Source organism: Pteropus alecto, unplaced genomic scaffold (assembly GCF_000325575.1).
Source record: "Pteropus alecto unplaced genomic scaffold, ASM32557v1 scaffold45, whole genome shotgun sequence".
In the NCBI taxonomy this organism is placed as follows: Eukaryota; Metazoa; Chordata; class Mammalia; order Chiroptera; family Pteropodidae; genus Pteropus; species Pteropus alecto.
The window spans coordinates 10,667,743-10,682,259 of record NW_006442491.1 but is presented as its reverse complement, the minus strand read 5'-3'; the positions used below and the strand labels follow the sequence as shown (position 1 = coordinate 10,682,259).

The 14,517-nt window shown below is 41.3% G+C and overlaps 1 pseudogene; it reads right to left on the bottom strand.

Moving 5' to 3' along the window:
- Positions 1–11,872: 11,872 nt before the first annotated feature.
- Positions 11,873–11,991, bottom strand: LOC112471232 (annotated as a pseudogene).
- Between the last annotated feature and the right edge of the window lie 2,526 nt (positions 11,992–14,517).

The following is a 14,517-nucleotide window of genomic DNA, read 5'->3' as shown; positions in this document are numbered from 1 at the left end:
GCCGCTGTTCGCGCTGGTGTTCCCGCCGGTGCTGCCGCCGGTGCTGCAGTCGCCGCTGCCCCTGCAGCCGCCGCGTCCCGGCTCTAATATACTCCGCCGATTGGAGCATGCACGACTGGAAAACAACACCACTTTTCAAAAGCCCTTTCAAGAGCGGCCCGTTCCAGAAGGTAAAGAGCCCGGCCTCCTTTTATTATTCTGATCGCTTCTTTCAGGCGCTCCCCCTCCTCTTCCACCTCCCGGCTTTCTTTCCTTCTCTCGCGCTCCCCTTCTTTTATTATTATGATTATGCGCAGCCTTTTATTCCCTTTCAGATCAGCTGCACAGAAAAGAGGGAGGGAGGGGAGGAAAAAAAAAAAAACCACCAAGCCCAGCTCCGGGCCGGCCGCAGGTAACACAATGACGCGTGCCCGCCCGGCTCTCGGAGAGGGACTCGGAGAGCCCGTCTGGGAGCCGCAGCCCGGGCTGGCCACCTTTACTCAGCGCTCTGGGCAGGCGCATGCGCGCATATTAATATTCATGAAGGGGCGTGTCTAACCAGAACACGCCCCTGCCCCTCCGGGTTGATGGGTAGGGGGAGTACTGGGAGGAACTTGGAAGGGGCTGAGGGCTCAGGGACGCGCAAGGCACAGTCGACGTCGGGGACCCCACCGGAGACCCCCGCCCACGGGAGCTTTGGGTCAAGCGGGAAGGCGGGGGTGGACGCGGGGAGGAACTTAGAAATATATGTTCCTTCGGGAGGTGCGGAGGACCCCTGTGCAGACCGCTCCCCTTGGGCGCCTCAGGTCGGGCGCTTCTGCCCGCCCGTCGGGGCCCCAGGTGTAGGCGCCGCGGCTTTGCCTAAGCGGTCGGAGCAGAGCAGCTTCCGCCTTCCGAGCCGCCTGCGTCAGCTGCGGCTTTCGCCCCAGGAGGAGGGCCTGCCCGCCGGGAGCCCGGCCCGCTTCCCGCGAGCAAGCTAGCCGCCCAGAGCGCGCTGCTGGCGGCAGTAGTGGCAGAGGCGGCGGCGGTGGCGGCGGCGGCGGCGAGGCTGGCGCGCTTGCCGCCGTCTGCTCGCCCGGCGGAGGCGACCTGGGCAGGCGCTGCTGGGAACTTTGAAAAACTTTCCCGGAGCCAGGCTTGCCACAGATTCGAGGGAAAGCCTCGGCTGCGTCCCACCCCCTCCCAAATCCGAGTCTGCGGTGCCCCAGAGGGCTCTCAGCTTCCTTTCCAAGCCGCGCCAGGGCAGAGGCGAGGGAAGAACCGGGGGAGAGGGCGGCGGGTACGCTGGGGCCCTACTCGGGCTTTGGGAGGGGCAGATAGAGATGCTGGTGAGCTTGGGCTCACATCCTCCCAACCCTGCTGCCCAAGCGGCAGTGCCGGGATTGCACCTGTAGGCGGCCTCCGAGCAGCTTTCTGGGTGGCAAGACATGCGCCTGGAAGGGACCATTTCACCGCCATAGCCCGGTAGCAGAACTTGACTTCTCTAGGGTGGCCGTGAAAACGAATGCTGTTTTCCACCTTGAGGAGAGGCTCGCGATTAACAGCGATACTCCCTGTCATAACCAAGGTTAAAGGAAACCTGCTGGCTGGCCGAAGCTTCTCCCAACCCCACTCCCAGTGGACCTGCTGCTGCGTTTGAGGGGACCTCTTTAGGGAAAAAAAAGTATTTCCACTGAAGGGTGGACAAAGCTTTGGCCCTTGTATTGGATATGTCTTGTGGAAAAGCGTGATTATTTAGGGACCGGATCCTGGCCCTTTCGTAGCTCTGGGTCATGATGGGCAGCAATGGGTCAAGGGACAGTAGTTTCCAACATAACTGAGTTATGAGAGCATAAAAGGGTGGGTAATTTGTGGTAATTTACTTACTATATTTAATAGGTGGCTCAACATGGACAATATTTTCAGTGCTAGATTTCAGAATCACACTGGGGAATAAAATAAGACCGCTAACGGACCTCTTTATACTGGTTTAAAGCAACCAAGGATGGTTTAGGAATCTTGGCATTTCAACGGTCCAAAGAGTGCACCTAAGAAAGGTACCTCCTTAATGGTAATGTGTCTCATCTAATGCTCATTGGTGAGAGAATTAACAACCTTATTTTAAAATGGGCATATCCAAGAGCAGAACAAGTTTGCCGCTGGTATAGGCAGTAGCAACCTAGGCATTTTGTTTTAATGTGTCCCAGTCCTTGTTTTCCCCAATTATCCTAAATGCAAGGCATCCAGTTGTCAACTGTATTCCTATACAGACTTCTCACCAGTTTTCATAAACCAATCTCCTCTACCACTTCTTGGTCCCCTTCTCACCTCTAACCCCCAAATTCCCCTAACCAGGGTGCTAAGTAATGGTTTAAAAGCAAAATGCTGGTGCTGGAAAAACTCATGATGGCTGTGATGTCTTAGAATGAACATCCCTTGGAGTTCCCCATGCCTGAAACTGTTTTAATCCTGTGCCACATAATCTTTCCCCGCCACACTCCTCAGGAAGAAGGCTATGGAGCCATGCCTTTAGCTGAAGAGTTTAGATCCAGCCACCTGACAACCCAAGAGGGCTACCTGAGATTGCAGGTATCTCCAGGTAGTGAACTGGCTTGCTCGTAAGTTGGAGCCGTCTTCAAGCCACAGATGAGTTGAGTCCCCTTGACTAATGAGAAAGAGAACAAATTTCCCAGGGGTCAAAACCATCTGAATAACCCTAACTAATGTAAGATTACTAATAAACAAAATCCTCATGCCAGTGTTCCTCACCCTCCCTGAGCTTGGGAACCCACTTTAAAGAAGACTGTTGTGGGCTTGAGGGGATTCTTTTGAAAATTTTCAGTTGGGACTCTCAGCTAATTGGTACTCCCCCAAAAAGCCAGTCACGTTTGCCACAACAGACATCAAGTGGAAGCTTATCCTCCACTTCCTTGCAGCCAGTTCTCAGCTTCCCTCCCTGGAGAATGGGGAACTGCTGCAGAAAGAACTCAAATATGCAGATTCCCTTTGGCCAAGGTCACATCTTGCCTTTGGGTATAGCCTATAGTAAGTGAACATTCCAGAAAACAAAAACAGTCCTGTGAAAAATGCTGCATTTAGCCATTACACCTGCACCTAGAAGAGGAGAGGCTACACTCAGTTACTGTCTAGCCTGTCTTTTGTGCTCAAACCATAACAGTCTGTGGGTATCTGTTTTAATTTTAAAAGATGAGGCCTCATTTTTCTTTTTACACACAATTTGCCCTACCTTTATTGAGTCATCAACAAACAACAGTGCTGAATCCCCCTCCAAAGGCATGATAAGAGATGTTCAAGCTATTATAATTGTATTTAAATACATTTAGTTAGTTTAGAGCCCCGGTTAATCAACACATACAAGTCAGCAAATCAGTATTTACTGAGAACTATGTTACACGCAGAAACATGGATGATCTCAAAAATATGCTGAGTGACAGAAGCTAAACCCAGAAGGTTACATATTAATCCATTTATATAGAGTTCTAAAATAGGAAAAACTATTGTAAAAAAAATAATGAAAGTTATCGGTTGAAGAGATAAGAGGATGAAGACAACTGGGATGGGCTTGAGGCCTCTTCTGGGGGAAGGATAATGTTCTGTATCTTGATAAGGGTTTGGGTTACAGAGGTGTACATATGAACTTGTCAAAAGTCATTAAATAGTACACAAGACTGGTATATTTCATTATGTTCGAAAGAAAAAAGTTGTAGTATTCAAATTGAGTTAATTATATGAGTGCTGAAGTATTTAGAGGAAAATGAAAAGATAGTTGCAATTTGGAAATGCATAAGAATTAGAGGGATTGATGAATGGATAGAGGATGGCTGGATGGATAAGTAGATGCTGAAGCAACATCTAAGTGGTGGGCATGCTGGTGTTCACTAAAATTCTTTCAAATTTCTCTGTGTTTGAATTTTTTCACCATAAAATGTTGAGGAAAATAGTTATCGATGTACCAGGTGTTGTGTAGAATGCAAAGAATACGGTGGACAACACAAAATACTGGACTTAAGTAAGCACTACAGAGTGGAGGGCATGCTTGTAAGGGATGATGATAGCGTAGATTGCAGTAGTGAACAAAAGGAATGTGATTCCTTTTCCACATTTTTTTCTTTATAATTCCTTTCTTTCCTATAAATATGAGAGGAAGGTCCAAATCTAAAGGGACATGTAAAACATCTTTTAATATTTTCCTTTTTCTTTGTTCAAATATTGCAGAGACATTAGGGCAAGTTCACAAGCCCTATTCCATGGAAAAGCAGATGTGATATCTTTCTGTTCCTTTTCAGCAGAACCAAGGGATGCTTACATGTCCTATAAGCTTTTCTCTTGTTCCACCACATTATCATCGCAGAAAATGCCAGGCCCCATAACTCTCCCCAGCCAGCTCTCCAAGGAAGCACATCCAGTGGATTATTCTCATTTTTCCATATCATAAGACATTCTGAAGAAAGAAGAAGAAAAAAAACAACCGATGGGCAACAAATTAGACAAAATTAGATATTAAAAAATCAAGATTAAGTTATAGCTCCCACAGCAACCATAAACAAGCCACAAGTTTATACATTCAAGCATAAATTGAGTAGATCCAAGCATGTTTTTCAAAGCTTCATTTTACATACACAAGGGATTTGAATTAATTTTCTTTGGAAACCAGAACTATGAATTACTTGCATTATCAACAGCAATTTTGTATGAGCTTCGTTTTAAACATTGTTGTGGTTTTGCTTTGAGCTCAGGTATTTATAATTTTGCCTGTGCTGCTCCCACCCTGTCTCACAGTCATTACATGGAAACCTATCAACAGAATTATGTGTACTCATCTCCTTTAACAAGCCAGTCACAAAAAGTCAAAAAACCCAGGATGCAAAATCCAGGAATTGTAGGACTAATTCTCTCATTTTACTCCCTGAATTAAAACCAAAGATTCTTTATGACCTTTCATAGTTTCATTAGAGCTGGGAAGACTTTCACTTCTAAAAATGTACTCTTTTCTTACAGTTGAGGGTCTTCTTTGAAAATAAATCCTGGATGTAAGTTGCTGTTAAAGTGGCAATCTCAATACAGCTGCAAATGATTCACTCACCCTCCTTGTGGTGATGACGTAGACCATTGCCTGTTTTGTGAATGACACTTAAATGACTTGATCCATAGATATTCTGGGATAGCATTTTTTAAACCAAATTGGTCCATTTGTACAGTTAATTGATCTAAACGCAACAATTTTCTATAATTGCGAAGTGTGACTGAGCTCTCATAATCCTTTTTATCCCCTAAAAAGCTCTGGAAATTACACTTCCAGAAGCAGGTAGCATTGGGAAATGTGGAGGGTGTCCCTGGAATGAGGTACCTTGGCATGCAAATTATTTAGAATTGAAATCAACTAAAGCCCAACAAACTCAGGAAGAGTTTCTCACTTCCCCTTTTTCTTAAAGAGATTCAGATTTAAAAAAACAAACAAACAAACAAAAAAAACTGCTCAGGAAGGGAAGCTTGGCATAATCACCTTAAGCGTTTTCACCCTGGCATTAGTCAGGAAGGCTCCAAGCATGTTTACTGCATTACCCCCTGTGTCTCATTGTTTCTGAGTTGCCAAGCAAAAATTTACCTGCCCTGTGTGTTCTGCTCTGCCTCGACTAGCTTTGAGTCTCTCTTACTTCTGAAATCTAAGACCCCATTTCCCCTTTTTTCTCCTTTGTGCAAAATGACATATTTACCCAATGTCATGTTGCCTCACTGTCTTTGGAATTTTCATGCTATGTGAATTCCCCATGTGCATATATTAAAAATTTGACTTTTCTCCTGTTAATCTGTCTGTTAATTTGATTAGCCCAGCTAGAAGAAATTAGAAGTTGGGAGGAAAAGTATTATTTTTTTAGTCCCCACAGAAACTACCACAATACAGTTCACTCTGTGAGCACCTTTTCATCTCGTTTGCACTCAGCTTTCCAAACATGAGCAAAACAAAATCTGCCTCCAGATCTTAAAAAAAAAAAAAAAAAAAAATCAAAGTAGTTGTTGGAACTTGTGAAAAGGAGAGCTAAATATACTTAGTTATCTGAGAAAATTTCAAAACACATAAATGTGAGAGTCAAAGAAAGGTGATTACACCTGGCAACAGCACAAAAGCCACAGGGCTTCAAATCCCAGTATTTCATGTTTGGGTTAATGGTTCTCAATAAGTTACAAGACCATGTCTGTGTTTGACACTTTTGTTCTCAAGCCAATGATTTCTTTACTGGTGGCTTTCTCTAAATTAGAAGTTATTAAGAACATAAAAAGTGGATGATTGCAATGCTTAAGTTTAATTTTTCATTTGGAAGGTAAACGGTTGTTGTTTTTATTATTGTTTTTCTGCCAAGAACATTCAAGGATAGCTAAAGTAACAGTAGCTTGAGCAAAGAAATATTGGTGCAAGTGCTACCTATAAATTTCTAGATTTTTAGATAGTAGTCATAATATAGGTTTACTGATATACAGATTTTCATAAGTATTATTCAGAAACGATTTCCACAGATTCTTTTTTCTTTTGGAAATCAAACTAAGGCATAGAAAACTTAGAATGAAGATAAAGAAGAAAATTTAATTTCTAAAAGATGGCTTCCATCCATGGAACTGATGTTTTTCAAAGGCGGGTAAAAACTAGAAAAGTCAATTGCATTCGTTTAGAATAATTTGGCAGTGATTCATGTGAAGAAGAGCTAGGGGTTTTAATAAATCACATGTGTAATATGCCTTAACAGTGGAATGCAGCCACTAAGAAGGGTAGGGCCACAGTCTGAGGCTGCATTACTTGAAATTTAGGGGGTTAGCAATTAAGGAAAAATTATATCTCCAGCATATTCTCTACCAACCTTCATACAACTGAAGGGTTTGACCAGCTCTGGGCACATTTTTTAAAAAATCGTCATAAAATACTCATATCGAAATTTGCCATCAACCATTTTAAAGTATATAGTTAAATAGTGTTAAGTACATTCACGTTGTTGTGAAACCAATCTCCAGAACTTTTCATCTTTCCAAACTGAAACGCTGTACCTATAAACAACTCCCCATTCCTTCCCTCCCCCTGCCCCTGGCAATTGCCATACTACTTTCTATGAATTTGACTACTCTAGGTACCTTGTTTAAGTGGAATCATATAGCATTTGTCTTTTTTGTGACTGTCACTGGGCACCATTTTAAAGGCTATGCCTAGAAGAAGGTGATGAAAGGTCTAAAAATGTAGACCTTTAATCAGAGCAACTGAAGAACTTGAGAGGATCTGGTTTGGAGAAGAGTGGAAAGGAGGCATAGTGGATGTCTGCAATGTTGGAAAGACTGACAAGAAAGAGCAGACTTGAGATACTGTAAATGTCAGACTAGGCACAGTGGATGGAGGTTACAAAGAAGTCGATTTTGACTCAGCAGAAAGACAAACATTATTTTCATAAGAGCTACTCCTTAATGGAACAGGCTGCTTTGGAGATAATATCTGCCACTGAAGGCAATCAAACAGAAGCTGCTGAGACCGTTCGTCAGCGGCAGAAGAGAGGAAGATTCCTCATTCTGGATCAGAAGTTGAACTAAGTGCTTTCCTAGGAACCTCACCTCTATGAAGCCATGGCAAAATAAATAGGTAGAATGGGAATTGGGGTCTATGCATACAACGAGAACCTAGGATTCACTTTTAGACAAACATAATGTTGATGCCACCGATTAAGGATTAGCAGAGTCTGGTATGCAGGGATGAGAACAGCGTAAACCCATCTGCTTTCTAAACTAACTTCTCAAGGATCAATCACTCACATATTTGACAAATGGTTACAACAAATAAGTCAACTCTAAATGTCGCAGAGTTGGTCATCATAGTCTAGTTTGTAATCATATAATCTATTCCTTGCTATTCTGAATGGGGTCTGAAGACCAGGCACATTAGCATCACTGGGGCTTGATAGAAATTTGGACTCTCAGTCCCACCTCCCCTTTGAGTTAGAGTCTGCAATATCACAAGATCCTCAGGTGATTTGTATGTACATTAAGGTCTAACCCACACTAAATACAGAAAGTGTGCAGTTAGGCAGACATTGTCAAATGTTCTTTCCACTCAATGGTTGCCATGCTGCATGATTGGGGAGAAGTATTGGTTAGTCAAATCTACGTTTTCGTGGTCCCATAATGAGCTCAGTGTCATAATTGGAATTTGTCACAGTGATTAACCCAAGTATATATTTATGTATCAGCATATTCGAAAAAGAAAACAAAATTCAGGCATCTTCCAGGTGAAATATATAAGTAAATAAATATCAAGACCAGGGAAAATAGAGTTAAAGGTAGAAGACCAAGATCAAGGAGGAAAATAATAAATGGAGACAGGCAGGTCAGGCATAACTACTTGAATTGAGAATTGGATGCTAAGCTCACAGCCAGCCAAGAAAACACAGCTTCAAGATTAACTTAACCCATGCAGAGCCAACAAGCTAGATGATGAAACAAGGCTTTTCCTGGCATTTTGTTATAAAATATATCCATATATGTGTGGGTATATGATTATAAACGTTTGAGGAGAGAGACTTGGGTCTTACAGAATGCTGAGAAATGCAACTGTTTCTTAGAATGACACACACTAAAAATTGTGAGCAGGACACCAAAATACTGCTCAAAGGAAGCTGAGCAAGGAGGTAAAAGGGGTAAGGGAGAAAAGTTAATATGGTCCCAAGTATACATCTTGCTGACAGTTTTGTTTAATCTGAAGATGATTCCTAACTATCTAGTGCAGCAGCTTTTTGTTTGTTTTTTAATAGCTGCTCAGCAACTACTTATTGAATCACTGAATAAATTCTCACATGTGAGACATGAATACAGACTAAATTTGTAACAATTTAATTGTTCTTGTTCTAAAGGTGTTCACCAATTACCCTGTCCAAAGACTGACCCAATGTGGATCCTAATAACACAGCTTTTCTGAGCTCACTAATCTTCCAGTTGGCATGGTGTGATTTCCCAGTTCAGTGATACAGTGGATTTCTTCTAAATTGAGATCTCGTGTAAATGTGTGGATTTTGACGAAATTCAGTACATTTTTTCTGGGAAGTAAAACTAATGAGCTATCAGCCTCTTCATTTGTGCTACAGGATACTTATAAAAAGCCTTTTATAAGCATATAAGTAGTGAAATGAGCCATTTACCTTTTTCAAAAGTGTAAGTTTTACAAGAAGAAATGATGATATGGCTAATCTGATATTAAAAGATACTTGATTCATGATTTTTTAAATGCCTTAATTTCTTCTAGACTTCAACTCCACAAATAATAGTAATAAGATTATAAACTTAGATTCAAGGAATTTAAATTTACTTTTTAATCTATCTTTTTCTGCACTCATAATTACAAATGCATCTATGATTGGTTAATTGGCAAAATTGCCCCAACTCTTTACCCATCTAGTCCCATATCCACACCCCTTTGGGATGTGATTTTGCAGTTTCTCTCACGAAGAACTACAGCCTGTCTCCCCATCCCTTGAATCTGTGCTGGCCTCATGACTTGCTTTGGTTAACAGAATGAAACAGAAGTGATAGTGTGCCAGCTCTACGCTTAGGCCTTCAGAGTTCTTGTGCACTTCTATTCTTTTTGTTTCAAGACTCTGCTATTGTCATGGGACAAACTGGACTAACCAGCTGGAGGATGAGCAATTATGTGGAAGAGAACTGAGTGGTCCCAGATGAGATCTTCCTTAATTGGTCAGCCTCCATCTGACCCACGAGTTGACTGCAGACACACCAGGAAGCCCAACTGACATAGCCTAATTGGCCCAACCAACTTATAGACTTGTAAGAAATAACAACTGGTTCTTTTAAGTCAATAAGTTTGGAGCTGGTTTGTTATGCAGTACTATTGTGGCAGTAGATAGCTGATACAGCCTCTATGGGTGAAATTTTAAAGAAAACAGAACCACAAAAATGGCTTGCAAGAATGCAGAGAGTGATAAGTGTCGTTAGTAAACTTCTGTGAGTTAAGCATAGCCTGGGGTGACCATCCTTAATAGACTCCACTTGAGAATGAAATGTGAGTTAGGCATAATTATAGAAATAATCTTGAGTCTGCTCAAATTATCTTTAAAAATAAGTTATTTGCAAGCTTCCTTGAAACAATCTTGATAGAGACTCTTATAACTGTCACTACTTAACCTAATCATTGGATCGACCTATGTCCTCCATCCCTTCTTTAATAAATACTGACTTCTCCCCCACAGCATGGAGAACTCTTGTAGCTAATAAACTAAGTTCTGTTCCAAAGAGGAGGAGTGGGATGTTGTATTTTCCAACAGTTGGTTTGGGTGTGTTCCCAAACCTGTATGTACCAGTTGTACTTGTTATTGTAATTATATAATTTAATTCACTATTACATAAACAGCTGAAATATGAGTGCTAAAAGCAAGATGTTGCTTCTATGTAAATTAAGTTGAATATAACTTGATGAGAATCAATGTCAGTAGCTAAAAATAAATTCTCATTGAATGAATGTGAGCAAGACAACTTCAAAATAATGGGGGGGAAATCTGAAAAATATAGAAGGATTCTGCATTCAGATGGCTTAACAAGTGTCTTTCATTCCAACTTAAGGAAACCAAAATTGAGAATTATAAATGATGTTTTATCAATAAGATAGGATGCAACACTAGCAACTTCAGAAGTCTTTTTCTTAGAACAAAAGGTAGGTAAATAAATATCCATATTTTATGTTAAAGTAAAAGGTTTTCTGACTTCATCTTTAACTTTTTTTTTAACCCACCAATTACTGGTCATGATTGCATCACTTAAGATTTCATTCTATTAGTGGAGCCTGGAGCAGTGTCTTACAGGTAACAGGAGCACAATAAGAAGCTACTGAATGAATTTTTTGAACTAATCAGTTGCAATTACTGGCAATACACATCACAACAGAATAAGCTGTGTCTTCACATGCAAGTGTGTTTAAATACTGAGTTCGAAAACCAATAATCCAGAAGCCTAAGGAATAGCTTAGTTTTCTAGCAAACCTCTTTAAATATTTCTTCTTTATTCTATGTCTTCAATAAAGGTCGAAATTATAGGATTTTTTTTTTTAGGAAGTTAACAAAGTTTCTTTTTTTTATTTGTCAATTACAGTTGGCATACAATATTATACTAGTTTCAGGTGTACAACATAATTAGACATTTATACGACATGACATGATCACTCTGATAAGTCTAGTACCCATCTGACACCATACAAAGGTATAATATTATATGACTATATTCCCTATGCTCTACTTTACATCTCCATGACTATTTTGTAACTGCCAATTTGTACTTCTTAATCCCTTTACCTTTTTCACCCAGTCACTCAACCCCCTCCCATCTAGCAATCATTAGTTTGTTGCTGTTTTGTTTGTTCATTTGTATTTTGTTTTTAGATTTCACATATAAGTGAAATCATATGGTGTTTGTTTTCTGACTTATTTCACTTAACATAATACCCTCTAGGTTCGTCCATGTTGTCACAAATGGTTAAGATTTTATTTTTTTTTTAATCCCGAGTAATATTTTATTGTACCACATCTTCTTTATCTAGTTGTTTATCGATGAACATGTAGTTGCTTCAACATCTTGGCCGCTGTAATGAAATTGTAGGTTTTCAGTTTTACTTGATAATGTCTCACTAGCATGTGTCAAAATCACCTGGAAGGCATATGAAATCACAGATTGCTAGGTTCCAACACAGAGTTTTATTTAGTAAGTCTGGGGTAGAACCCTAGAAGTCGTATTTCTGACAAATTGCCAAGTGGTGCTATTTCAGGGACCAAACTTGGATAATCATTGATCTAGCATACTCTGAAAATCTCTTGTTATCTTTGGGATTCTCCAGAGACTTTTTTTTTTTTACACTTACAGCACCTATAGATAGCACCTGCTATTCCTAGGTGGTCTCCCATCCAAGTACTAACCAGGCCCAACCCTGCTTAGCTTCCAAGATCAGACAATATCGGGCATGTTCAGGGTGGCATGGCCATAGACTCAAGTGTCTTATCTGATTTGAGATTTGACTTTAATGTTCTGGCAACAATGTCAAGTTGCTCAGGTAGGTTGAGAAGTGAGGTGGGGCAACTGAGACATACAAATCTATGCCCTGTGCCAGGCACAGTAGCGTTGCCTTCCTATATTACATAATTTAACCTCCACAGCGATACTATAACGTTGACATTAATAGCTCCATTTTATAGATGAGAAAACTGAGATTCAAAAAGGTTACATATATTTGAAACCACTCACTGAGATGGGCGGGCATGTAAATAGTAAGCAGTAGAGCTAGAAGTCAGGGTTAGATGACACTTAAGGCCTTCTTCTTCCTACAACAGCTAGTGGGGATCTAAATTATCATGTCATTAGAATAGACACTTGAATCTGAAGTAAGGCTTCTTGGTATTTAATGTGCCTGTGACTACCTGAGCATCTTTTTAAAAGGCAGATCCTTATTCTATTGGCCAGGGCAGGCCCAAGAATCTGCATTTCTCATGAGCTCCCAAATAATGCTGATGCTACTCGTCCTGGGACTGGTAGACTTGGAGGAGAGAGTCTCTCAACCCCATTGGTATCAGTGCAGAGCCTGGAAAGTTCTTTCACAGGAAGTGGAGGTCCTGAATGGTCCTTTGATCATGTCATACACACAATACAATTTGATTTTCAATGTGTTGATGAAGAATTTGAAGAGGAACAAAAGCGGAATCTATATTAAAAGAATGAGTCCAAGGAGGAATGCTAAGGTCACACATTCTTTTTGGGGAAAAAAAAAGGAGGGAAAGCTGAGGGGAAGGAATGGGGACTGTCAGAGTAAGAAAACCCACTGCTTGTGCCCAACCATGATCTCTTCTGGGAAGCAACTAAGAAATACGGTCACCTGTTCATCAACTGCAAGAAAATGTGATGGGAATCTAGAACAATCCACTCCGCGTTCCTGGTTACCACCAATAGGAAAAGGCAGTGTGCATTTATACTGAAAGCTGCTACAAGGTCTGGGAGCTTTAAAACCTTTCTTCACACCTTTCATGACATAACTGTTACTGATTTATTTTCTTTATTTACATATAGTAAAAGTCACTCTTCTTGCTGCACAGTTCTATGCATTCTGACAAATGCATACAGTTGTGTAATCGCCACTGCAATCGAGATGCAAATATTCTTTCAACCTCCACAACCCCTCATGCTGCCCCATTGTACTCAGCCCCGGCCCCTATGCTCTATAGCCTTATATCTAACAATCTGGATTCTTTATAGATGGGACCATACAGTATGCATCCTTTTGAGTGGTTTTTTTCACTTAACAATGCATTTGGGATTCATCCATATTGTTCAATGTATTAACAGTTTGATTTTTTTTTTTTAATCGCTGGGTGATATTCCATAGGAGAGATTTACCACAGTGTGTTTATCCATCCCCAGCTGAGAGATCTTTAGGTTGTTTCTGTTCTTGGAAATTATGAATAGAGCTGCTATAAACACTTGTGTACAAGGTTTTGTGTGAAAATAATTTTCATTTCTCTTAGGTAAATGCCTAGGACTTTCCAGAGATTGCTGGGTCACATAATAAGTGTATGTTTATAAGAAACGGCAAAACTGCTTTCCAGAGTGGCTGCACCATTTTGCACTGCCCCTGGCAATAGCTGAGTGATCTTTCTGAGCTGCATGCCATGCACTCCTCCCAGCTCCTAGGCACACACAGTACAGACAGCCTTCACTTCAGGATCTCAGGGACGTAGCCACCAGGAGCACAAGCCACCTGGGAGAAGGCTGAGGTCAGAGGTTTTGGGAAAGTCAGGGAGGCTGGGCTTACCTCCCCCTACCCCTCCCAGCTTCTAGACCCATCTGTTGAGGCCCATATGCCTTCTTCTTGAGGGAAGCTTTGAGCCCACCTCTCTCCCCAGCAAGTGTGCAATCCCCCAAACACCACCCTCCTCGGTCAGGCTTTGTTGCCAGATAATGTGACTTTGAAAAGAAGCCCTTCTCCTCCCGCCAAAAGGAGGCTAAGAAAGGCTCTCAGATCAATCCTCAGCAGATACACCGAGTCACAAAGCTCCAGCAAATCCTTTATTCTCTCCTTGGAGCAGCTGCTGCAGCACCCCCACCCCCTAGCTCTGCCCCCAGTGGAAACCTGAAAGCTATTCATATCATTTAATCCTGTTGAAAATCCTCTTCGCTCTCTTTCACTGAGGTGTGGTTGGCTGAGGTAAACCTGGGCTTAATTCATATGTTGGAAAGGAGATGAAAGGTGTCACATGATTTGACATCCTATCCAGGAAGGCGACTCTTCCCTAATCTAGAATCTTCAACTCGTAACCCCTATTTGAGAGTGATGAAAATAAAGTCTTCAAGAAAAAGTAACATTTTGATTATCTTTTATTGTGCATTAAATTCAGAAAAGACAGCAAAATTGCAGAGGCAAAGTAGAGATGGTTTGAGGGGGTTTGAGTAAACTTAAGGACCTACTAAAATTTTTACACTTTATCTTAGACATAGTGAAAGAAACCTCTTAGGCCATCTTATCCT